Raw genomic sequence first — 26,226 nt, forward strand, 5'->3', positions numbered from 1 at the left:
CCACTCTCCTTCACCCATTTTGCCCATCCCCCAGACAAGCTATTTTTAATTATGTTTTATGGAAAGGCAAAGCACCAAAAGGAGTCAAACCAATCTTGAAGAACAAGACTGCAAAACATACTACCATAGTTCAGATTTACTATCATTAAGACAGTATGGTATTGGCACAAGGACAGAAATTAAGATTAACAGAAAGAATAAAGAGGTGGGGTTTTTTTAATACACACTTTTAAGGTAACTTGATTTGCAATAAACATGTAACTGCAATTCAGTGAGAAGAGGATAACACTTTCAATAAATGTTGTGGAAAAAGTTGAATATTTGTGTGGAAAAAAAGTCTTGACCCTTACCTCCAGACCATTTATAACATTTAAATCAAAATGAACTTCAGATGAAAGGTAAAACCTGAAAAAATAAAGCTTCTAGAATAAGGCAAAGAAAAATATTCTAGTGACCATGGATTCAGTAAAGATTTTTAAGACAATAAATAAAATTCACTAACTGTTAAAATAGAGACTGATGAATAGGATTTATTAAAATTAAAATTAAAACATTTATCAAAATATAACATGAACAACATGAATATGCAAACCACATGCTGATAGAATGTATTTTCTGTGTGGGGCTGGGGGTGGGTGTGTATCCAAAAGAAAACTCCAAAATATATAAAAAAGCATTAAAAATGCATATCAATAAGAAAAAAAATGAAAAATATGGGCAAAAGACTAAGTAGGAGCTTCAAAACAATGATTTTTCTCGTTTATAGGGCACTTTCAAATACAGGGCATTCTCCAAACATGTAAAAGGATATTCAACACCACTAGTTATCAAGAAAATGAAAATTAAAACCATGAGCCCTTTTACACAAGCATGAGAATGGTAAAATGTAAAAAGATTACAAATATTGTTGGTAAGGTTGTATAGTATCTAAACATCTTACAGTGGGATATTACATATAACATATTATCTACCTATTCTAATCTCTATCTCTATGTATCTGTATCTGTCTATATATCTATCTATCTATCAGGAATATAAGTTGTCATAATCACTTTGAATATCTGTTTGTATCTACCGTAGTTATTCTATTGCCCAGTTATCTAACTATGTACCCATGAGAACTGAGGTGTTTTATCAACCAAAAGATATATTCAAGGGATGTTTGTAACAGCATTAACATAATAGTCATGGAGAAAAAAGAAATAACCATCAACAGTAGAATAAATTCATAAAATAGGATATTAAATAAAATCTTTGAAAAATAAGAGACACTATGTACACAAAAACATGAATCTCATAGACATTATGCTGAGTGAAAGAAACTATAAAACAAAGAGTACATAATGTAAGTCCATTATAATTCACTTAAGAAAAAGGCAATAAAGTGGTTACCTTGGGTGAGAGGCTGGTGGTATTTGGCTGGGAGGGGGCAGGAAGAAACTTTCTGAGGCTCTGTAAATGCCCTTTATCTTGGCCTAAATGATGACTACATGAATTATAGATCTGTAAATACTCAGCAAGCTGCACATTTAAACTAGTAAACATTATCTTTGATATTATTTTATAATTACATTGTTTACCACTGAAAATGTAATAACATGGACTAACATTTTAAAAATATATATTTATTCATGCATGGCTTTTTAGAACCATAAGGGATCTTAGAGATCATTTAATCTAGTATTTACCAAAATGTGATCTATGGTCCACTTTTGGGGGTATCCCCCTCTGGAAAGCTTATTCACTGTGGGCTCCTAAGATACACACTGGGCATACTGACCCAAATCTCTGGGGATAGGACTTGGAATTCTATATTTTAAACAGGTCTCCTAGATATTATTTATATCTACTAACGGTTGAGAACTATCATCTAATTCAGCCTCTTAAGTTTACAGTTAAAACTTGAGGCTGGGTTGATCCAAAGATATATAATAACCACTGGCACAATCAAGTAAGATTCAAAAAAACTTTTGGAAAGCCTTACAGCAGAGATATCTTATCTCATTTTATTTTCTTACAACATCACTTGATAGGTATTACCCTTAGTTTTTACATAGAGAAATCAATTCCCAGAAATGCGTTCTCATCTAACTTCAGAAAGTGTGTAAAATTTTGAGCCAGCATGCAATTTCGTACCTTCTGACTTAGAGTCCACTATCACCCTATGCTTTCCACTGTGCTGTAGGTTGAGTGTTAACTGCACATTCTTCAGAGTTATCATTCTAGGACTCAGATTCAAGGCTTTTGGTATGGATGCTACAGTAAGGCAACTCAAACACAGCTGAATGTTTTTAAATAAAATAGCAGCCCTACTGGATATATACTTATATAATGTAACCAGGTGAAAAAACTCTGTACCATAACACAAATGTTTCTTGTCATAAACTCTTAATCGTTAATACATTCAGTCTCAGGAATTCTTAAAACGGTAGATCTCTCCGTATTTCACTCACAAGTTTCCCTATTAGAATCTCTGCATCTAATGTTAACAAAGCATCCTGTTGTGTGAAGCTATAGCAGATAATTGCCCTTGGGTTTTGAATATCTTTACATTGTGTTGAAAAAGAAGAATATGCATATAGCTAGATGGGATGAAGATAAAGGATTAAATAAAACTTAACAGAAAAGCAAAATAAAGGCTTATCCTTTTCAGTCCCATAATTTGAAAAAAAAAAAAAAAAAAAAAATTCCCCAAGCAGATCTGCCCCGAGACAACCTTAAGCAGCATTAAGGTTAGTGATTTTGGAACCCAGCCAATCTATGAGAAACTTCTCAGGGGGAAAAAAAAGTGATAATTACACAGCACTTGTTATATATCAGTGCTTTTAAAAGAGATTTCATATGTATTATCTCTTTTCAAATTTATAAAAACACTAAAAAGCAAGTATCATTTTATCATCCTTATTTTACTAACTGGAGCGCAGATGGGTGAAGTAACTTGTCTAAGCTAGCTCTTTCTTGGATGATCTCTTATTCCTTCTTTTGTTGCTCACACACCACTGTGTGCATGTTTGCATCACATTATTGTTATAGCCTGCCTTATATTTGGGAAAAGAAGTGTCTGTGGAAGATTATCTCTCCCTGGATAGGTTTCAAGATACTTCAGTTTAAATAAAGGCATCAAACTGAGAGGATAACCAGGAAACTTTAGGCTATCACCACCAACTACAAAAAGAGTAAGTAAGAATTACTGAAAACCCACATTAAGTGTTTTACTTACATAATAACATCAAATCAACAAATACCTATTTACCCTTGTTACTAGATAAAGAAACTCATTAAGTGGGAGTAGCTTACCCATTATGTCAGAGTAAATGACAAAGCAAGAATTCAAACTCCAATCTGTTTCCAAAACCCATGCATTATCCCTACTGCACTAAATACCAAGTTGTCCTAGTCTGTTTGCCTCAACTAAGTGATGGCATGAATTCAGACTGTTTTGCATATCAAAGGGAAAAGTAAAAAGTTGTTTAAATGTGAGATGCTAACACGAGTTGTGATAAGATGACACTCACCTTCTGCTCAGGAATAAAACTATTATTCATTTAAAAGCCCCTATTCTCAGTGGGGAAAAAAAATAAGGAAAAATACAGACACAGTGAGGATTTTCTACATTGACTGGATCTTCGCAATCTTTCAGTCAACAGTATCTTAAAGAGGAATGCCAATCCATTATAACTTCAGGATTTGGTAGCATTTTCACAATGAGCATAGCAATGAACATAGCTTATGAAGTCCAGCCTCTGAGTACTTGGCATGCTGATCTCAGAAAAGACAAAGGGGTGATATGCAACATGATAACCCTTAAACACTTCTATTATGACCATTCACTCTTTCAACACATTCACTCAGAGGATTCACTCTTTCACCCAGAGAATTTTGTGAGTCACTGGTGGAAGGGGGGATACAAAGATGGCTTACAATCTTTTTTTTTTTATATAATTGCATTGGCTTAGTTTTGAAAAAGTTATTTCCTCCTTGGCAATTTGGTTATAATTACAGTAAACAATTACTAGAGAGAAAGAGAATTAACCCTTGTGGATGACATAAGTTATATGAGGAACAAGTGTTTTATGTATGTTATCTCATTTAATACCCCCACCAACCCCAACAAATGTTACAACTAAGTTATAGACAGATGAGCTATTTTTCCAAGAACAGGAAGAAATGTAGTGGTAAAGCAGAAATTCATACTTTCTGGGGGCGTCTGGATGGCTTAGTCAGTTAAGCATCTGACTCTTGGTTTTGGCTCAGGTTGTGAACTCATGGCTCATGAGTTCTAGCCCCACATCAAGCAGTTCTAGCCCCTGCTTAGGATTCTCTCTCTCTGCATCTGCCCCCCACCCCCACCCCCACTCAAAATAAATAAATAAGTTTTAAAAAAAGAAAGAAAAAAGAAAGTCATACTTTCTGGCTCCAAATACCCTGCCTTTTCTTCTCACTCAATTCAATATTGTAATGGCTATGGCTTCATAAGATAATATGGACACTTGTTCACTTTACCTTATTTGGGAAACACACATACACATACACAGAGGCACTTACACACACATATACATGCAATACAACAGAAAAAGAAAGAAAAAACTTAACTCAAACAGTATAGCCTTAAAAAGAGTTAGGGAGGTACTTGCTAACTACACATTCAATAAATGTTTATTAATCTTTCAGGAGCCAGCATAAAAGGGGAGTTTGGTGAGCTGGGACAGAAAGAGATAATTGTTGGCATAGTGTTCCCAAAGAGTTGGAAGGCAATGTCTTATGGGGAGGGGGGGAGGTGGACATTAGAAATGTATGCTTATGTAGAATCTGCGCTGTGTGAGGCATTGTGTTAGGAAGTTTTGTACAATATCTCACCTGATCTTCAAACAACCCTGTGAAGTAAGAAATATTAACTTCTACAGATGATCATGTGAATGTTTGAGAGATTATATAACTTTTCAAGTTCATGTTAGGGTATGACAAGAAGAGTCTAACCTCCATTTCCACACACTAAAGCTGCCACACAGTTGGAACAATTATATATAAGAAATTAACTTTTTTAAGAAATTAATTATTATAACTAAGATTGGAGTTTGAAGGAAGGTAAATTTGGGAAATTCAAATCTCTATTTTCACTGCCAAATGGCAGATAATGACCACTTGAGAATAATCATTAGCCTGACCTTCTCCTTTCTATTGACTCATCAGCAATGCTCCTTAGCTACACTAAAGGGGTGTCCTCACATCCTCACAGACCTGCAGCTGCTTGGCCTGTGCTATGTCCTCCACTAGGTCTGATAACAATGGAACCTGGGGTCGGATCAAACCTCTGGGAAAGAGCCAAGTTGTCCACAGGAGATTTTCAAATATGAGTTAAATAAAAAGGAAGAACAAAAAAGAATATAATAAGCCCATTAGAGCAATCATATATTATCTCCTACCAAAGCCACTGAACTTTGTTGTTGCTCTTACTGTTTCTCATGAAACAAAACAAAGTATGGAAAGAGGCTGCAAACCTTCCATGCTGTAGCGGTCTTGGGATTAACCTTTTTTCGCCTCTATACAATATTACTGTCTATGCTGGTTCTGAAGTTCATTAGCTCTTTGAAATCTTGTGTATATTTTTTGTTTTGTTTTATATTAGAAACACTTTGTAAATAATATTACTTCCTGTTGTTTAAAAAAAAAAAAAAAGAGTCAGGGATACAGAAGCCAATGCTTTAGGTGCAATTCAATATTGTTCTCAGTTTTTAATTATTCTCCGTCATTATTTAGCTTAACCTCATCCTTGATTTCTGGCATAAGTAGAATATTTCTTTCAACTTACCAGCTGGCCTTACACTTTTAGTTCAAAACATATCCTGTGGCATGCTTCTAATGATCTAGAGGCCAGAATTAAAACAACTGTTCTTGGTTTTTAATCCTATGAGGAAAAATGATTCCAGAACTTTACTTAAAATTAATCAAAGTGCAGCGTTTATTTTGCCTTTTTAGAACCTGGCTTTTGACCTAAGATACACTATGAAAATATTCCCCCCAAAAAGAAAAATAGTCCTCTGTCATCCATTTCTAACTCTATTGATTTCCCTGCTATAAGACTATCAAAAGCATGAAATCCCTTCCAATAATAACACCATGTTATCCATTAGGTTGTGTCCACACTCCCACCCAAAATGACATGTTGAAATACCTCAAAATGTATTTTTATTTGGTAAAAGAGTCAGTGCACATATAATTAGTTAAGATGAGGTCCTACTGAGTAGGGTGGGCCTGTAATCCAATCTGACTGGTGTCCTTATAAGACAGTCACGTGAAGACAGAGACACAGGGGAGAAATGTCATAGGCTGACAAAGCAGTGATTGAAATGATGTAGTGCAAACCAAGGAGCACCAAAGATTATCAGCGAGTCATCAGAAGTTAGGAAAAAACAAGGAGGACTTTCCCTACATATTTGGAGGGAGTATGGCCATGCTGGCACCTTGATTTCAAGCATCTAGGCTGAACACCGTGAGAAAATAAATTTCTGTTATTTTAAGACACCCTGTCTGTTGTAATGTGTTTCATCAGCCCTAAGAAACTAACACACATTACAACAAATGTGTATATTTATTGTAGACTCCACCATATTTGCATGCTTTGTATTGAATTCAAGTCTCAAAGTAATGTTTTTTATGTCTATTTAATCTATCTTAAATACACTGGCATTCCCTTAACCTGGTACTTATTCCTCGATATCAACTATTTCCTTACTTTCCTTACTCCTTATTCAAATCTCAGTTGGAAAGTCTCCTCTGGAAAGAGGCCTTCCCTCACTACCCTATTTAAAATAGTACCTCATACCAGGGGTGCCTGGGTGGCTCAGTTGGTTAAGTGTCTGACTCTTGATGTTGACTCAGCTAAGGTCATGATCTCATAGTTCGTGATTTCAAGCCCCACATTGGACTCTGTACTGACAGAATCCCCCTGCTTGGGATTCTCTCTCTCCCTCTCTCTCTGTTCCTCCCCTGCTGTGCTCTATCTCTCCCAAAATAAATAAAAAGCTTGAAATAAAATAAAATAAAATAAAATAGTACCTCAGATCGCTCCTTATCTCCTTATTCTGCTTTATTATTTTCATGTCACATAAAAATTCCTGGCACTATATTGTATATTTATTTTTGTACATATTTTCTGTTTGTCCAAACTTGAGGGTAGACTCCACATAGATAGGAATTTTGTCTTTTGCTCTCCTTCGTACTTTCAGTATTTGTAACAGAGATTAACACTGTAGGCATCAAAATAAACTTTGAGGGTTGAACAAAACCATTACCATTCTGTATATGAGGAACCTGTTTCAGTACTAATTTAATATTAGAAAGGACCAGGGCGCCTGGGTGGCGCAGTCGGTTAAGCATCCGACTTCAGCCAGGTCACGATCTCGCGGTCCATGAGTTCGAGCCCCGCGTCAGGCTCTGGGCTGATGGCTCGGAGCCTGGAGCCTGTTTCCGATTCTGTGTCTCCCTCTCTCTCTGCCCCTCCCCCGTTCATGCTCTGTCTCTCTCTGTCCCAAAAATAAATAAAAAACGTTGAAAAAAAATTAAAAAAAAAAAAATATTAGAAAGGACCAAAAAGTTCACCCAAAGATGGACCTGCATATCTGAAGAAAAAACAGTCTGAGCCTAGGCTGATCTGAATTCTGTATGTTGTTATTGTTTCTATGCTGCCTTCTAAAAAGATTATAGCTTTTAAAGACCTAGTTCTTCAGATTGTTTTATACATACCAGAAGGTATATTCTATTATCTAGTTTTGAAGCTCATCTTCTTACAACTTCAAAATAGAAACACTGCTTCATTTTCATAATACAAATTTTTCTCTGTAGAAGAATGTCAACACACATTACTACAGAGCTTTTCTTATATAGGAGCTCTTAAATTCAATCATAAAAATGCTGAATTCATTTATTCATTCATTCGTTCATTTATTCATTTGTCCTTAATTAAATATGGTGCCCCTGTTAAGGGGTAAAACTCAGGCTGAGCACTGTGAGGGATTTAAAGTTGCAAACTGGTGCATCTGGGTGTCTCAGTCAGTTAAGCATCCGACTTCAGCTCAAGTCATGACCTCGTACTTCGTGGGTTCAAGCCCCACATCGGGCTCTGCACTGGCAGCTCAGAGCCTGGAGCCTGTTTCAGAATCTGTGTCTCCTTCTCTCTCTGTCCCTCCCCTGCTCATGCTCTGTCTCTCTCTGTCTCTCGAAAATAAATAAACATTAAAACAAATTTAAAGATAAGTGGCAAAGAGGCTCAATGTTATAGTCCCATGGAAGAGATAAAAGAGATATATAAATCAAGATATTTTAGTTAAAAAGTGATAAATCCATAAAATATGCATCATACTAGTTAAATTAAAAAAAGACATGAAGCCAGAGCTGTGGGTCCTCTCCTCTCACTGAGGTTTGATGCTCTATTTGTTCTCCTTCCCCTCAGTCCTAAGGATGTTAAGGGCCCCCCTTCCCATCATTTCTAGGCTTTGGGTGACTCACTGTGCTTCTTTGTTCCCTTAACTCTGGCAACACCTCTGTAAATTCATTAAAGTTTATTTATGAAAGCTGCTTCATTTGAACCTTTTGGGAAGAAATCTATTTCCTATAATTGCTGTACTTAGTATATTTCCTGATCTATAGTAGTCACTCAATAAATGTTATTTATTAACAGTTACTGTTATTCCAAACTATACTTTCTTTCTTTTTTTTTTTTTTTTTAATTAAGTAACTCTATGCCTAATGCAGGGCTTGAACTCATGATCCTGAGATCAAGAGTTGCATTAAGGGCTTAACATAGGTGCCAGGAGTCCCCAGACTAGAACATTTCTAATAATCATGCAGCCATGCATAAGCAGGTATGAATTACTACTGCAGATACCCATTCACTAATATTAGTCTTGAACTAATTTCACCTTTAATTTCCAAAATATGCCTTTATTTTAAATTAACATCAGGGAAAAAAAATTGATCCTACTGGCATATGAAGCAAGTTTTCATTATTTCATTGGTTGAAACTTATCGTAAGCAAGCAAACATTAAAATCAGAAGTACCTTTGAAGGAATAAATACACTTAAAATTTCTTAGCTTTCTGAAAAATTTAATGATAATTACATTTTTATTATAGATAAGATGATTAATATTTTTAAAGTCCTAATAAAAAAAATGTAGGTCAATGTACTTTAAAGAGCTTGTTGGAAATTAATGATTGGCCTTTGGCATTTTCCACTAATTTTCTGTCTTTTAAAGAATTGCAGAAGATAAGTGTTTTGTCTGAATCAAGCATCTCTTGTGTCAGACTATATCCTTAACAAGTGCATAGAAATAACAGAAATGATTTTGTGCTCTCCAACTGTATTCTCAGAACCCTCTTAGGAGCTTCTGAGAAAAACAAATAAAGAAAAGAAGGGTGATATTATGTGCTGAATTGTATGCTCCACTCCTCAAATTCTTATGTCTAAGCCCTAGTGCCACAGAATGTGACTGCATTTTGAGACAGAGCCTTTAAAGAGGTAATTAACTCAAAATGAGGCCATTAGGGTGGGCACTAATCCAATCTGACTGTGGTCTTCTTAAGAAGAGGAGATTAAGACATACAGAGTGACAGCAGAGGTGCCTGGACACAAAGGAACGGCCATCTGTAAGCCAAGGAAAAAGGCCTCAGAGAAAATCAACTCTTCCAAATCCTTGATCTTGGACTCACAGCCTCCAGACCTTTGAGAAAACCTGTTGATAAACGCATGTTGTTAACCCAGTACTGTACCACCCAGTAGGTGATATGTTGTCATGGTAGCCCAAGCAAACTAATATACTCAGTATATATTTATTTGACTACTTTTCATAAAATGCGTGAAGCATGTGATATTTTCACTAAACTTAAGGAAAAACATATTGCCACATTTTTCATATAAAGATTATTAATTTTTAAAAATGTATAGGTAACATAATAAAAACAATTCCAAACATATTAAATTGCTGTTACAACAAAATTTTAAAAGCTTAAAGAATGTTTATCCTCATAAGGAAAGTCAAGATCATAGAACATATTTTTTGGCAAAATGTAGTAAAAAGAATATATTGGTTTCATTCAAACTTATAAACAAAAAATCTCAGTAATAATATAGAATCTAAAATAATCTCTGAATAGAAAAATAATGGAATTAATTTCAAACCTTTTCTGCTTTTTTGGCACATATTTATTGAGCAACAGTGATAAAGTATCACAATATAGAGTTGTCCAATATGATAGCCACTAGCTACATGTGGCTATATAAATTTAAATTGATTCAAATTGAATGAAATTTAAAATTCCATTCTTCAGTTGCACTAGTCACATTTCAAGTGTTTAATAGTGACATGTGGCCAGTGGCTAAATTATTGGATCGCGCAGATATAGAACATTTCTATCACTGCCCACTGTTCTATTAGACATTAGTCCTGGGTCCATGTCCTGGATTTTTCACTTACTAGTTATTTAATCTTTCTGTAACTCAATTAATTTATTTTCAGGTAGGGAGCAATGAGTAAGCCAACTCTCGAAAGATTATTATGAGAATTTAATGAGCTAACACCTGTGAAGGTCAATTGTAAATTGAGAAATGTTATAATAAGTGTTGTGCTATGCCAAATGAATGTACTAGTGAGTCAGATATGTAGCCTAATTTGAAGGAGAGTATATGGCATAGGTAAGTTAAGGCTTGTAGACAAATAACTACCATACAAAATAGAAGGTGAGAAATACATAATTAATGGGGAACTACAGAAATGTTCAAATATTTTCCCCATTGCTTAGGTATAATAGTCCAAACTCTAAACAATCTGGTCTTCTGATCTCTTGGTTATTTATTTATTTGTTTGTCTTGTGTTTTTCTTTATGCTCTATTCTACCTAGATTTATTATTATTAGAGTTTGCTTTTTTTTTTTTTTTTAACTCAACTCTTCCAGGCAAAACCTCACTTTCAGACTTTCCTCACTCTTTCCTGGACTGTGTAACGTGGGGCTAGGCTGCTCCAGTTTGACCCCTAGCTTCTTCCATCCCTTCATCTGGCTGACTCATCTCAGACACCACCGCTTCTCAGGACACTCCTCTGACTATTCTAGTTGTCTGTCATCACGATTATGGTATTTGGTTGAAATGTCCTGTGAACTGAAATTGCCTCTCTCTCTACTGACTGCAAATTCTGGATAATTAGGAATTATTATTCTATCACTGTTTTTTTTTTTTTTTTTTTTTTTTAATTTTTTTTCAACATTTTTTATTTATTTTTGGGACAGAGAGAGACAGAGCATGAACGGGGGAGGGGCAGAGAGAGAGGGAGACACAGAATCGGAAACAGGCTCCAGGCTCCGAGCCATCAGCCCAGAGCCTGACGCGGGGCTCGAACTCACGGACCGCGAGATCGTGACCTGGCTGAAGTCGGACGCTTAACCGACTGCGCCACCCAGGCGCCCCTCTCTATCACTGTTAAACCCTCAACACCTACCACTGTTGCTAGCTCATAGTAAGTGTCCAATATGTTAACTGAAAAAGGGAAAGAAAAAATGCTTTTAGCTGATGAGATTGTATATGTGGGTAAGTCATCAAGGAGATGGTGTTTTAATGACTTCCTTCAAATGTGATTTTCTTTTTCCTTTTTGACTCAACCATGCTGTATGCACCACAAACTATAAGGACTAGGTCTTTCCTTCATGTCTAATATAGAACCTAAGCCTACATTTTGATTCAAAAACTTAATATTTGGCATGCTTTATCTATAATTTGTTGTTTAGTTCATTGCAGAATGAACTAAATATAAACTAAAGTGGGATAGAAAATATCTTAAGTATTTCATAGTCATTTACTTTGTGCCTGGGAATGCCCCCACCCTTTTATATGGATTATTTCATGAAACCCTTACCACAACCCTGAGAGTTAAGTATTATATTCATTTGACAGATTAGTAAATAAAAGCTAAAGGCAGTTAAGTGACTTGTCAGATGTAGAGCTAGTAATTGGTGAAACTGGAAATTAAACCAGGTCTATCTGATTTGAGGGACAATACATATTCCACCAGAACAGTAAGGTAACTATGGGATGATGACTCCATCTCTCAATCATAGGTAATATTTATGTGAAAATTTGAGGTCCTTTTTCCCTTGCAACCAGGGTAAAGGATATCTGATTTTTTTTAGATAATAATTTCACTCATCTGTTATTTCTGTCATCACAAATGTTTTAAAGATATACTGTATTTAAGCTCATTTCATTTATAGTCTCCTTGTGCATAAATATCTCTTTAATCCATTCAGTTTGTTTCAACTTCTCAGATTTAATTTACCCCAAAGTTTTTCCATTGACAACTTACTGTATAGAACAAAAACATTCTTCTCTAAATAACATTTATATCAATGAAGAGCATTCACTATTCTTTTTTCATTTATGTATGTGTATGTATAGGTATATGTAAGGAATCTGAGATAAACACATTTGATACAAATCTCTGGGAAAAATGATTCTTTCTTAATGTTTTACAATTTTTTTCATTTATGAATGTTTGAGTTGATTTATTGAGTTTAAACTAAACTGATACATTATTCATATTAATGATGCACATAAATAATGTTGATTTTTATCTCCAAAAGTTCCTTTAACAAATTCACTAGGAAGAAGGCTATAACTCATTGCCAATACTTTATCAACTCATTAGAACATGAAATTTGTAAGAATCTTTGTTAAGCTCAAGGGAGAAAGTGTGTAACATTTTTTCATAGGTAAGGTGAATGCTAAATATACTCAGGCAAATTAGAACAAGGACAAATTATTATTATCAACATTTTAAAAGACAACTCTTGAAATCTCTTATAAATGGCTGTTCCACTGCATTTTAACTCTCTACAAATTTGGCATAAGAACATTTCATTTATTTTGCAAAATAAACATGTCAACCTGCTAATTGGAAAAAGTAACCATGTTCCTAACATTCTCAGTGATATCTGTCCTGTCAAAACCCTTCATTTTTTCATGTAATTCAAATTCCAGGATCTTCCACACTGTCTTTATTTTTTTTTTTTTTTATGAAATTACATTTTATTTAATTGCCATCATTATTTTGACTATGTTTTGTCAATAATGAAAGGTGACTAGTATTCAAAGTACTGAATAATGCTCTATTGTTTTTTTTTTTTTTTGTTTTTTTTTTTTATTTTTTAATATATGAAATTTACTGTCAAATTGGTTTCCATACAACACCCAGTGCTCATCCCAAAAAGTGCCCTCCTCAATACCCATCACCCACCCTGCCCTCCCTCCCACCCCCCATCAACCCTCAGTTTGTTCTCAGTTTCTTTAAAATGGTCCCAAGTTAGAAACATCTACATCATTCAGAGTACTATTCATTGTGTCATTAAAGAACCTACTATGCCTACTTTGGCAGATCAAATTGTCATATCCAGGGTGAGGAAAAAGGAATAAGGAAGATGAAGACTGACGACAGCATCAAATATAAAACTCCGAGTAACCATTCATTCACTTTGCAAACATTTACCTAAAATTTATTCACGCTAAGTAATTCCTAGCTACTACAGATACAGAGAGGAGTGGGATGCAGTCCCTGTGCTTAAGAGACATTTATATAAGTAACTAAAAAATGCAATAATATGATTCTAGCTATAAATTAGATAATATCTATAGCTTGGATAGCAGAGTGCTGACACATGAAATATTCTCAGTAAATATTAGACTTTTATTATATATAATACTATAAGCACAGCTACATTATACATTCATATATATTACGAATACTATATGCCATATATATGCAATTTTTGTGCTATTATTATTAATAAAAGCAGAGGGTTTTATTTTTTAAAGTTCTGAAAAGTAAAGTGTTATAATTAGGGTGAGAAAGGAAAGTCACCAAAGCTCTCATAAAATGGTTAACAGATTAGATGGATCTCAAGAAATAAATCAGATAATACTTATAGAAAAATGAGGAGAATTTTGTACTAAATAAATAAGCAGTATTTCACTTGCGTGTGGGAAGAGAGGAGCTTGTGTCCTAAATCCTGAACTTCAGGGGGCCCACCCCATCCTAATAGTGTGACTATTCCCCACCCAAAGTTTACACCTCACATTTTAGACCATGCTCTGGATATACAGGTCACTGGAGTTCCAAAGAACCATACAGTCTTTTATTCCACCTTCATTCTCTTAGGTGCTGACCAAACCACCATTGTTGGGTTTTTTTGTTTGTTGTTTTGATAGAAATCACATATTCCATTGTTTTGTTTTTTTATATAAATCACATATTTTATTTTACTATTTTATATTTTTAAATATAATTTGTTGTCAAATTGGCTAACGTACAGTGTATAAAGTGTGTTCTTGGTTTTTGGGGTAGATTCCCATGGCGAACCACCATCGTTCTAAGTATACTACTGAGTGGTGGCTCAGGGTTGTCTTTTTATGAGGTGTTTGGTTAGAGACTGAATTAGTGGGCTGGGCTGTTCAGATGTGGAGGATTCAGAACATGGACCAGGGATAACAGTTTAGGGTAATTTTTCTTTGTGCCACTACATTCTGGGGTAGAATTCTAAGGCAAGAAGAAGATTCTAAATTTGAACTGAGATTTCAAAACCATTATCAAATTATTTTTGTCAAAGAAAGAAGATATACTCAACAGTGTGATAATCAATTTGCAGTTTTTAACTATTTAGACACATGTACTTTTTAACGAATTTTTAAGTATTTAGGTAGGAGGACTTCCATTTGGATGCTTGCCCCAGGACCTGAAAAATGGATGGGTTTGTGACCTAACCATAAAAGTAAAGTTGTCCATGTCACGGTATATTGATCTATATAACAGAAAAACAGACAAGAGAAATGAATAGTGGGGAGAAAATGGTGACTAGAACAGTAATGTTAAATTCAGATCAGAAAAGACTGGTGCTAAGAAGCAGGAGTTTTATCCTCTAGAGTGGTGTGGTAGGGAGAATAATGGCTTCCCAGGATATCTACATCCAAATCCCTATAAACAGTGAATATTACCTTACATGGCAAAAGGGATTTTGAAGATGTGATTAAATTTCCAGATTTCGAGATGAGGAGATTATCCTGGAATATCCAGGGGGTCCTAATCTAATTATATAAGTCCTTAAAAGCTGAGAACCCTCCCCAGCTGTGTTCAGAGAGATGGCCCTATGGGAAGAGAAGCATGAGAGGGACTCAGGATTGCTGGCTCTGAAGTGGAAGGAAGGAACCATGAGCTACAGAAGGCAAGTGGCCTTGAGGAGCTAGAAAGGGCAAGAAAACTAATTCTCTCCTGGAGCTTCCAGGATCTAATGCAGCCCTGCTGACGCCCTGACGTTAGCCCCTCATACCCATGACAGATTTCTTTCCTCCAGATAATAAATGTTATTTTAAGCCTCTAAATTTTTATTAATTTGTTACAGCGGTGATGGAAAAGGCAGAATATAGGCAGCATCATTGGTAAGGACTGGCTTATTTAGCCAACTCCTAGGTAAAAAGAAGTAGCAGAAGATGAGCATTTTATGTAGAGACATTGCCGGAGTTCTGATGGTAAGGAAGAAGTAATAAAGGGAAAATACGGGGAAATAATGCAGGTTTCTGAATTGCAGGACTTCTCAAAGCCTCTCATAAGTTAGGGCACACTGTGACTCTCCAAGAAGGATACACAGCATTTCCTTAAATTATTTAAATAAGGAAAAATCAGTTTATTTTCATATGGAGGAATACCTCACCAGACAGAACATTGCTTGTAAAACTATTATAAGGAAAGAGTCATCAAAGGATTCTGAATAGGGAAAGAACCTGATCCAATATCAGTCTCGTACCAGGCTGGCTATGGGCAATAGGAAGATATCTCATTGTATCCTATACTTATGCTGCATTCAAGGTTCAAGCACAGCGCCAGGTACAAGAGGGGGACCAAATATTCCCTAGCATTAGAAAAGGGCAGTAAATGCTTTAAAGTCCTCCGAATCTTCTCTCTTAAAATGTATACAATGTTCATCAGTACAAAGCATTAATTATTCAATTTTCAAGAATCTAAAGAAATTAATTTGTCTTTTTATTAGTTATTTATATATACTGGGAAGCCTTTAGGAAGGCAATACTCAAATCATTATTTTTTTCACTTAAAGTGGAAAATACTGCAGAGAACATTGAGTGAATCCTTAGTAGTGTTGAGGAGAGAACTCACATCCAGAGGTTGGCAACCTATTTATGATTACACAGCTGTCTGACGGTGTCCTTATGGCTAGAGCCCAGTTCTCTCATTATCCGAAATTGTGGTTTTCCTATTATTCGTTAGGATCATTGTGCAGTAAGCATTATGTTTCAGGGAATATTATTAGAATGCAGTATACATACATGTATAGACCTTTTTCCCTTCTATAAAATAAAATTACCATCTCCTACCTTCCACTGTTTCCAAAAAGTTTTAAATGGATGAGTTTTGCAGATGTCTTTAAGATGATAATAGGGTTCTACTTTATTTAAAATATTATCTGCTTGGAATGAGATAGAATTGCTTAATTCAGTTAACTTGTGTGGGCATAGTTATAAATTCAGTGGCATATTTTAACATAACATGCTATGTTCTTCCCCTGTTTATTTATTGAGCACTTATTAAGGACAGAGCCCTCTGCTGGGCACTGAAGATACAATGTGTGGGACACACAGTCATCCTTAAAAGAGATTTTACTTTGGGTTGAGAGACAAGTAAGTGATTCAGAAACTGGCAACTAAACCCTCAAGGCAAGTAGGGTTCAGGAAAAGGAATAAAATATAAGCAGAGAGCAAATCATAAAAAGAATTGTGTTTACTACAGACTTAGGGAGCATCAAAGACTATCCAGGCCTCAAAACTACATCACTGGGACTCAAGAAAACCCAGAGTACAGGACAAGAAGAAAGAGGAAGAGGAAGAGGAAGAGGAAGAGGAGGAGGAGGAGGAGGAGGAGGAGGAGGAGGAGGAGGAGGAAAAGCAGGGGGAGGACGAGGGAGAAAGAAAGGGGAAAAAGAAGGGAGAAGGAGAAGGGAGGGGTAGAGGAAGAAGAAGGAGGAGGAAGTACAGGAAGGAGAAAATGACTCCTCCTCCCCCCCCAGTGGCATTAAGCTTGACCCATTTTTGTATGCTCCTAATACCCTAGGCACACCCCCAGTTTTGCCATTGTTTCAATACTTTGTAGTGCTCTGTTTATCTATTTACCTGTGTGTGCAACCAAAAAGTTTTTTAATCTCCTGTAGGTAATTAACCAAGTGGTCTTCAGTTCTTATCTTTTCCATGACAAGCAAGGTGCCAGGCTTATGGTAAGTACTATGTTAATATTAATTAAATGAATTATTAAGGCATGAAAATATTTCAGGAGAGGGAATTATTCTTTCTCATTACTTTTATTCCTGCAAATACAATACTTACTGCTGGGCTGAGAATTTGAGTTTGCATCATATCCCTTAGCACCATCTGATTTGGCAGTAGGGTGAGTCAGAGAGTTACACAAACTCAGGTTCACCCTGACTTTCAGAGACCCACAACAGCCAGTCCATCTCTCAGCACTACAAAGACAGAACCCCTAGTATAAACTATTGATTTTAGTTAATAACAACATATCATTAGCTCATCAATTGTAACAACTGTACTACCCTATGTGAAATTTTAATAATAGAGAAAATTGTGAGGAACTGCTGTACTTCCTTCTCAATTTTCTATAAACTCAGAATTGCTCTAAAAATAAAAGTCTATTACTTTAAAAAAAATCTAGTGCACATACGCTTACTTCTCATCTAAAACTTCAGCATGTTGAATTCTGTGGGTATGGTACACTTCAAGTGTATGTTTCTAAGTTCAGGAATTAGATTCTTAAATTTTACTATATAAAGTGTCGAATTTTGTGACAGCACATTTTTTTTTTTTTTGTTACTAGGACACTTTAGATTTAAAAAAAAAAAATTTTTAATGTTTATTTACTTTTGACAGAGAGACAAAGCAAGAACAAAGGGGAGGGGCAGAGAGAGAGGGACACACACAATCTGAAGCAGGCTCCAGGCTCCAAGCTGTCAGCACAGAGCCCGATGCGGGGCTCAAATCCATGAACCATGAGATCATGACCTGAGCCGAAGTCAGACGCTCAACCAACTGAGCCACCCAGGGTCCCCATTACTAGGGTAGTTTAAAAACAAGTACAACTAGCAATAAGTTTAAAGTGAAATATATTCCTATATAATCTTTACAGCTTAAAGTAGGCACTGTTGCTTTCCCCTTTATAGCTGAGAAAACAGACTCAGAGATTTGAGGTCAAATGTCTCACAACCAGCAAGCAGCAAGTCAAAATTCAAACTGAGTCATTTTTCTTAACATTTATGCTGCTTTTAACAACATAAAGGTTAAGTATAGAGATACTGGTGAAGCATATATAAATATATAAATACAAGGAAATTTGGGCCTAACCCTTCAGTTACTTGACAGACAGCCTGGCTCGTATCCACTATGTAGCAGCAACCCATCCATGTCCTCAACATACTGACTTATTTATTAAACAATATTCTGCCAAAAGGTCACAATTTAAATAATGAAAGCAATAAAGTAATGGATACATTTCTGGATGAAATACTGTTGGCTAATTCCCCCCGATCTAGTCACAGTCATTTTTAATTAATATTTACAACAGAAAGAATTCCTGTTCCAAGCAAGCAGCTATGGGTTCTAGGAGCTGCTCAGCATGGAGGTCTAAACGTTATGCAATGCTAATATACAGATGGAGGATCCAGGCGGGACTGCAACGGAGAGTCCTTCGGAGAGTGTAGAACTTTCTTCCTCCTAATCTCAGGTATGACATCATTGGCATATTAAAACTTACCTACTTGGTACACTACATGTGTGTTGTAGGCCATGTGTCCGTGAGGCTCATTTGTATTGGCTTTTGCATGTTGCTCTTTGAGGACCGGGAATGCTTTTCTCTACTACATAAGCACTAGTACCTCAAGTACTACTGAAAGAATTTCACCATGACTGAGAAAATGGGAAAATGAAAGCAAAACATGACAATGTCACAGTAAGCACAGTCCAGGAGAACTAACATTGTATTTTCAGATTTAAAAATGTTTCAAACCACAACTTTATGAAAATCGAAGCTTTTGTTTAGTCTATTTTATGTTATTTTATGTCATTAATTTCTTCCCTATTAATGGCATTGCAAAGCAATTATGGAAATTACAGGTATAATTTCCAGGCAACAGACCCTGGTACATACTTGGTATTTTCGGGGTTTTCACTGAGACAGTATATATATCTTTTTTTTTTCCCTTTATTAAAGTAAGAACCTATATTATTATACTATTACTATTAATTATTATTACCGAATATATTCTATAGTAAAATTTGAGATCTAGAGTAAGATTTCTGGGATTTACACTGTACCTCCTCCAATATTCCTTAATAAGAAATTCTGGGGCACCTGGGTGGCTCAGTTACTTAAGTGGCTGGCTCTTGGTTTTGGCTCAGGTCAGGATCTCACAATTTATGACATCAAGCCTGGCATCAGGCTCTATGCTGACAGTGCAAAGCCTGCTTGGAATTCTCCCTCTCTCGCGCGTGCACACGCGCACACGTGTGCATGCAAAATAAATAAATAAACATAAAAAAAATAGAATTCCTCATGGAAAACTGTTGAAATCCTTTGGCTGTTTGAAGTTAGTTTGCTCACTTTAAAATTTAAATAATAATGTAATTTATTGCCTTGAGAAAATATCCAAACCTAGTATCCTAACATTTAAACCCCACTTCTATCCACTTGCTTTCTCCATACTGACCACATATCTCTTGGTGTCACCTCAACCCCAGACTCCTATTGAGCCAAGAACAGTCAGTTGTACATGCTCTCCCACACCCAATGTCCCATTGGAAGCTAAACTTCCAAGAGGGCTGTCTCACTCCCTGCCTTCTTGCCCTAACTGTTCTATCTGCTAGCCATCTTCTTTTTTTTATTGACCAACTGACTTCTAAATCTCCGTTTGTCTTTCAAAACACTCCTCTCAGAAATACCTTCTCTGCAAACCCTCTCTAGCTTTAGATTTATATCACACTTGGATGCCTATTCATCATTCATTCTCTGCTTTTGCCTTCCTAACACAACACCCATTTTGTCCTCTTCAAATTCTAGTTTCTTTGATTGCCATTCCTTCTTATTTCAGGATGAGGCTGTTTGAGACAGAGGTCGAGGGAGAGATCTCATCTGAGAAGGTGCTATTCTACATCCACTTATCATGAGGTGCACTGGTCTGGACTACTGGAATCAGAGACCTGAATCCAATCTCAACTCTACTATTTACTGGCTGTGCAGTCTCTAACAAGTTTACTTTCCTGAGTTCTAGTTTTCCAGTATTATAATTAAGATTATAATGTCTCTTTTATAAGATTATTATAAAAGGTAATTTTTATGAAAGGCCTAGAATAGCTCTTGGCTCATAAAAAGAAAGGGATATTATATATGGAAGTATACATAACCACTCTTCTGTGTAGAATATTACACAATATTTTCAATAAAAACCCTAAGTCTTTTACATCTTTCAGCTATACTTTCTTCATCAATCTGTACATTGCTGTTAAGTCATTTATGTATATGATATATAGACAGATACAAAATTATACCATATATATGTATATGTAATTACATATAAAGAGATATATAAACATATATTCATATATTTGGATATATGTGGTCATCTTTTTCCCCCTTCTCTCTCTATAAATATATATATTTATCTATGAATATATATATAAATATATTTATATTTATATTTATATTTATATTTATATGGCCAGAAGATGAAGATAGTAGGTAGAAGTTCAGTGTAGTATATAAAATTCCAGCTCTGGATGGATGGGGGTTGAATTCCAATTATATGGCATCTGTTAGCAGCATGGCCTAAGCAAGCAAGTTAAGACTTCTGAACCTCGTTTTCTTTGTTGAAAGTTTAAGAAAATAGAATCTACCAGTACAAGTTATTTCTAGGATTGAAGGTTACCGTCTACATGCAATGTGCCTGCATGTGTATGCGGGTGTGTGTGGTATGTATTTCCCCTAGGAACAACAGTTCAGTATTCACTAATTCAGTGTTTGTGAAGGCTTCATATAGCTACCACAAACAATAAGAATTAAATATATATATATATATATATATATATATACACACACACACACACACACACACACACACACATTATGTATATATATATTGTATTATGTATATATATATATTGCATGATGTATATGTATGTTATATATACATATAATACACACACACATATATATATAATGTGCATATATATCTACACATTTATTGCCTTGAGGATCTAATTTACCATTGTATACACCACTGCACTCTGTCAATAACTATTGTTTAACAAGGATTCAGTTCATTTTTGCAGAAGAAAGCAAAGGAAAAATAGAGGTATGGAGAGAAGAAAAGACATCAGGGACTGAATGGAAGGTGACTGCGTGCAAGACGGTTCTGAAACTCATCACAAGGTTGACATGTGGCTAATGACTCTTTTCCCATCAAAATTTGACTGCCAGGTTTTCATGGAATGTTCCTCTGTAATACCTTTCATGGTTGGCGCCCTTACTCCCTGCCACTTCCCCTGAATGCCAAATATACCTACACATGCTTTCATTTTTCTTCTTAAAATATTTGCCACCATTTATAGCATCACCTTCTTTGTCTCGGTCATCCTTTTTTCCAGTTATGACAAGCTCTTGCTAAATCTGTAAATGAGCTCAGAGGCTTCCTTCCTTTAGGATAATTCTTCATCTTTCTCCCTCTACTTTGCACTTCATGCTGGAATTGCTTGTGCCCTGTCTATGTATTATTTTTCTTTTCAAGCAAGCTGAGCAAGAGACCAAAGGAACAATTTAACAAGAAGAAGTAAAGCCATTTGGTGATATATGAGAAAATTTTGACAAAAAGTGATAGTAATAATAATTCCATGAGTGAATGACAGCTACAAGCTGGGCATCATATTAGACCTTTTATATACTGTTATGGGCTGAACTGTGTTCCCACAAAATTCATATGTCGAAGTCCTAACCTCTAGTACTTCAAAATGTGACAGTATTTGGAGATAGAGCCCTTAAAGAGGTAATTAAGGTAAAATGAGGTTGTAAGGATAGGCTCTAACCTAAATGACTCATGTCTTTATAGGAAGAGGAGATTAGGACACAGATGTGCACAGAGAAAAGACCAGGGGAAGACAGATGGGGATAATGGCCATTTAAAAGCCAAGGAGAGGTATCTTAGAAGAAATCAACTCTGCTGACACCTTGATCTTAGAATTCTAGTCTCCAGAACTATGAGGAAATAAATTTCTCTTGTTTAAGCCCCCAGGCTGTGGTACTTTGTTACAGCAACCCTAGAAACTAATACATACACTTCATTTTATTTGCTTCCCATAGCATCCCATAAAGAACAAATAAGTATCACTCTCTCCTTTTTATACATGGTGAGAGGAAGGCTCAAAAATAACATTTGAAGGATGCCATTTGAAGTGGAAAATCAACCCACTGATGAACGTGATTAAATAGAAACTAGAAGCAAAAATAATCTGAAGCAACAGGTTTGTAGGCTGATGCTCATACATTAAATATGTTTTCTAGTTCCCTATGTTATTTACTTAACTGATTTTGTCCATTTTGTGCCATGCTTTGTGATATGTGCTGAGGATTCAGAGAGAAATAAAACAGTTCTTGCCCCCCAGAAGCCCATGGCTTTTTAGAGAAGATCCACACAAAATTCATTCATTAATTCAATATATTGTACTGGATATATTCACTACATCTAACTGCCACAAGTCTAGACACAGACATGATCAACTCTGCTGAGCATCAAGGAAAGCCTTGTAAGCAGACAGGCGGGCCTGCAGTCCTGTGGTGGTGCTCCCCGAATTCTCATGTCCCTTCCAGCACCTTCTGGATGGCTTCCCAGAACCACAACCCAGCCTCCACCAGCATCACTGCTTGCTGCCCACAAAGGAGCCAGGGCACTGGCCACTCCATGGGCAAGAGGCTACAGCAGGAGCTGATGACCCTGATGATGTCTGGCAACACAGGAATTCCTATCTTCCCTGAATCAGACAACCATTTTAAGTGGACAGGGGCCATCCATGGAGCAGCTGACAGAGTATATGAAGATCTGAGGTATAAGCTTTTCTTGGAGTTTCCAGTGGCTAACCTTAAAATGCACCCACAGTGCACTTCCTCACACCCTGCTACCACCCCACTGTGCACACCTGGGGTAACATCTGCTTAACATCCTGAAGGACAAGTGGGCCACCCTGTATGATTGTCAGGATCCTCCTGCTGTCCATACAGAGCCTGCTAGGAGAACCCAACATTGATAGCCCTTTGAACATACAAGCTGCTGAGCCCTGAAAAAAAAGCCCACAACCTTTAAAAAGCATCTGCAAGAAACCTACTCAAAGCAGGTCTCCAGACAAGAACGCTGTCTTATCCAGCCTCTCTCCTTGTGTTGTCTTTTTAGTTTTCCCTTAGATGGTCTGCCCTTTCTTTGATTTCTGCATAGGACTGTATCTTAACCTGTAGTGTCATTTTTGCTTTGTTTTTTTGTTTTTTGTTTTTTTTTTATTAAGTCTCTGATTGAGTCCTTATGATAAATATGTTAAATGAATACATTTTGAGATTTTTACAAAAATCAAAGGTCTTAAAACAATGACTCATCTGAGGCTTGAAGTATGAGGTGATAAGACAGAACAATGGCTGATGGCTTCTCAAATGGAAACAAGGACCTATGCTACTGTTTAGTCACTAGCTGGGCAAAAAAGCAGATAAACAGAGCAAGGTGAACTGAGGCACTCCTGAGCCATTTCAGTTTCCCTCCAGACTAGCCTTGCTCTGACATGTTGCTCCCCTGAACACAGCATGGCTACTGCTTCCAGCAGAGTTACCTGCAAATAGTGGAAACCCTGTCAATCCTGATGATAGACTGACTAACTGAACAACTGGTTTATGCTTGCCCATTTATTTTTAATCTGAGCTGATAATGTTACCAAGCTCTTCCCTTGGGAATGTATATGAAGATAAATGAGGTAATTTATGCCATAGGGTTCTGAACTCCTTAGAAGAAAAATGTTACAATAAATTTACAGTTATATTATATATTCTTTAATAAATATTTGATTGGATGTGCATAGAATATCTATGATCCCTTAAGAGATTTAGAGGAAAATAGCCAAGAAAAGACCTATAAGCCTTAAACTGCCAAAACCCCAGAAGATGATTTAAGCAATGCAATAAGTAAGTAGGTTGACCTATTTCTCATTTTAAGGGCAGAAATAAAATTACCATTCCTATGTAGGAAAAGGCTTCTTCCCACGGTGAGTATGAGCAATATTAACACCAAGCTTTCTCTTTCTTTAGAAACACTTCTAAGTTAGGTTTAGAATGAAAGAAGCTCAGACAAATACAAAAATACAACCATGAAAATTAATTACAGTAGCAGGTCCTTGACTAACCAATCTAGTCCCTTTTATGCTGTCCCTCAGTCAGGGTACACTGTGGAAAAAGCAAGGGCCTTGAAGTCATAATGACTGGTGTTCCACTCCTTTCTCTTCCGATTATAGGCCTCTGACCTTGGACAAGTGAGTTACACTCTCTGTGCTTTCATTTGCTCATCCATAAAATAAAGACATTAGTAGGCAATGTGAAGATTTGCTGTGAATACCCAATAAGATAATTTTTTTTCAAATACCTAGAACTCCAGCCAAGGTATAGCAGATGGTTGCCAAATGTTATATATTGTGCTTTCCACCGGTTTCTAATAGCCATGGCATTAGACTAAATTTTAGGACTTTAATGATGATATATTAAACAGTAATTATATTATCTTATTTAATCCCCAATAACCTTCTATAGTATAGATACTAGTACCATTACTATTTTACAGATGAGAAAACTAAGCTTTAGAGAGGTTAATGGAAAATTTAAGAAGGGGAGGGGGCCCTGAATGACTCAGTTGTTTGAGTGTCCAACTCTTGATTTCAGTTCAGATAATGATCCCAGGATCGTGGGATCAAGTCCCACACTGGACTCTGTACTGAGCATGGAGCATGCTTGAGATTCTCTCTCTCCCCCACCCCCTTACCCCTCTTCCCAGCTTGTGTGCGCGCTCTCTCTCTCTCTAAAATAACAAATAAATAAACAAATAAAATAAAGAGCTTAACGAACTTACCAGATGCAGAATGTTAATAAATGGCACACGATGGACTTCACACTAGTACAGTACAGAAGAAACTACTTTAAAATCACCACCAGGGGCAACCGTGTGCGTGTGTCAGTGTGAGTGTGAATGTGTGTGTGTGTGTGTGTGTGTGTGTGTGTGTCTGTATGTGGGTGACTCAACCCAAGCAAAACTTTAGTTTAGTTCCTGTTTAATGATGATAATGATACTGATTATATCTCAGGTTTCTATAACATATTTATATTTCATAAATTGTTTTTTTTTCTATTTTTTGTTGTTTGTTTGTTTTGAGGGATTTCTTTTGTACAAGAGAAATTTAAGCATTCAGAGTGAAGAAATCACTTCCCCATATTTTAGGAGATAAAAGTGATTCTCAGAGAATAAGTAACCCTACCTTATTTTTACATACTTAAAATCCATACTAAAACACTGTAGTTTTGCTTTTGATTAATTAACACCTTTTAACTTTTTAACATATCTTAACTGCAAGATCTCTGTGATAAATTAGCAATTGTTGGGAAAATATTCTATAATCATACTAGTGTTGGACATGGGGTAATGCTGCTGGGCAGTGGGGCGAAAGTCCTGGTCAGGAGCCCCGGCTAAGCTGCTGACTAACCTAGAGAACTTAAGCAAATCACTTATTTATGCTCAGGGTCACCTTCTCAGGTAACAATGGCTATAAAACTTTCATCTAAGTATCTTACCTTACCAGAGTGGAGGTAGCTCAGCCCCAGCACCAGCAGCTATGCCCTCCATGGTTCAGGTCTACCACAGACTCCTCAACTAACTTGTTTCTCTCTTTATCCCAGTGCTTGTATTTAGAGTTTCTTGTTCCATCCTTCAGGATTGATTATCTAGTTAGACTATATCCATACTTTGGTTTAATTTTTCCCCACTTACTCTGTCTCGGATTATTCCCAAATTCATATGCTGCAGCCTGTAGGTATTTCCCATTCCATACTAAATT

General features: G+C 36.1%; 1 protein-coding gene and 1 pseudogene across 1 annotated transcript in view; one reads left to right on the plus strand and one right to left on the minus strand.

The window, feature by feature from the left end:
* Positions 1–26,226, minus strand: part of TENM4 (teneurin transmembrane protein 4) — a 2,903,849-nt gene that overhangs the window by 2,813,029 nt on the left and 64,594 nt on the right. The window lies entirely within an intron of this gene.
* Positions 23,082–23,571, plus strand: LOC132660578 (ubiquitin-conjugating enzyme E2 C pseudogene; annotated as a pseudogene).

This window comes from Panthera onca, chromosome D1, assembly GCF_046562875.1.
Source record: "Panthera onca isolate mPanOnc1 chromosome D1, mPanOnc1 haplotype 2, whole genome shotgun sequence".
NCBI lineage: Eukaryota > Metazoa > Chordata > Mammalia > Carnivora > Felidae > Panthera > Panthera onca.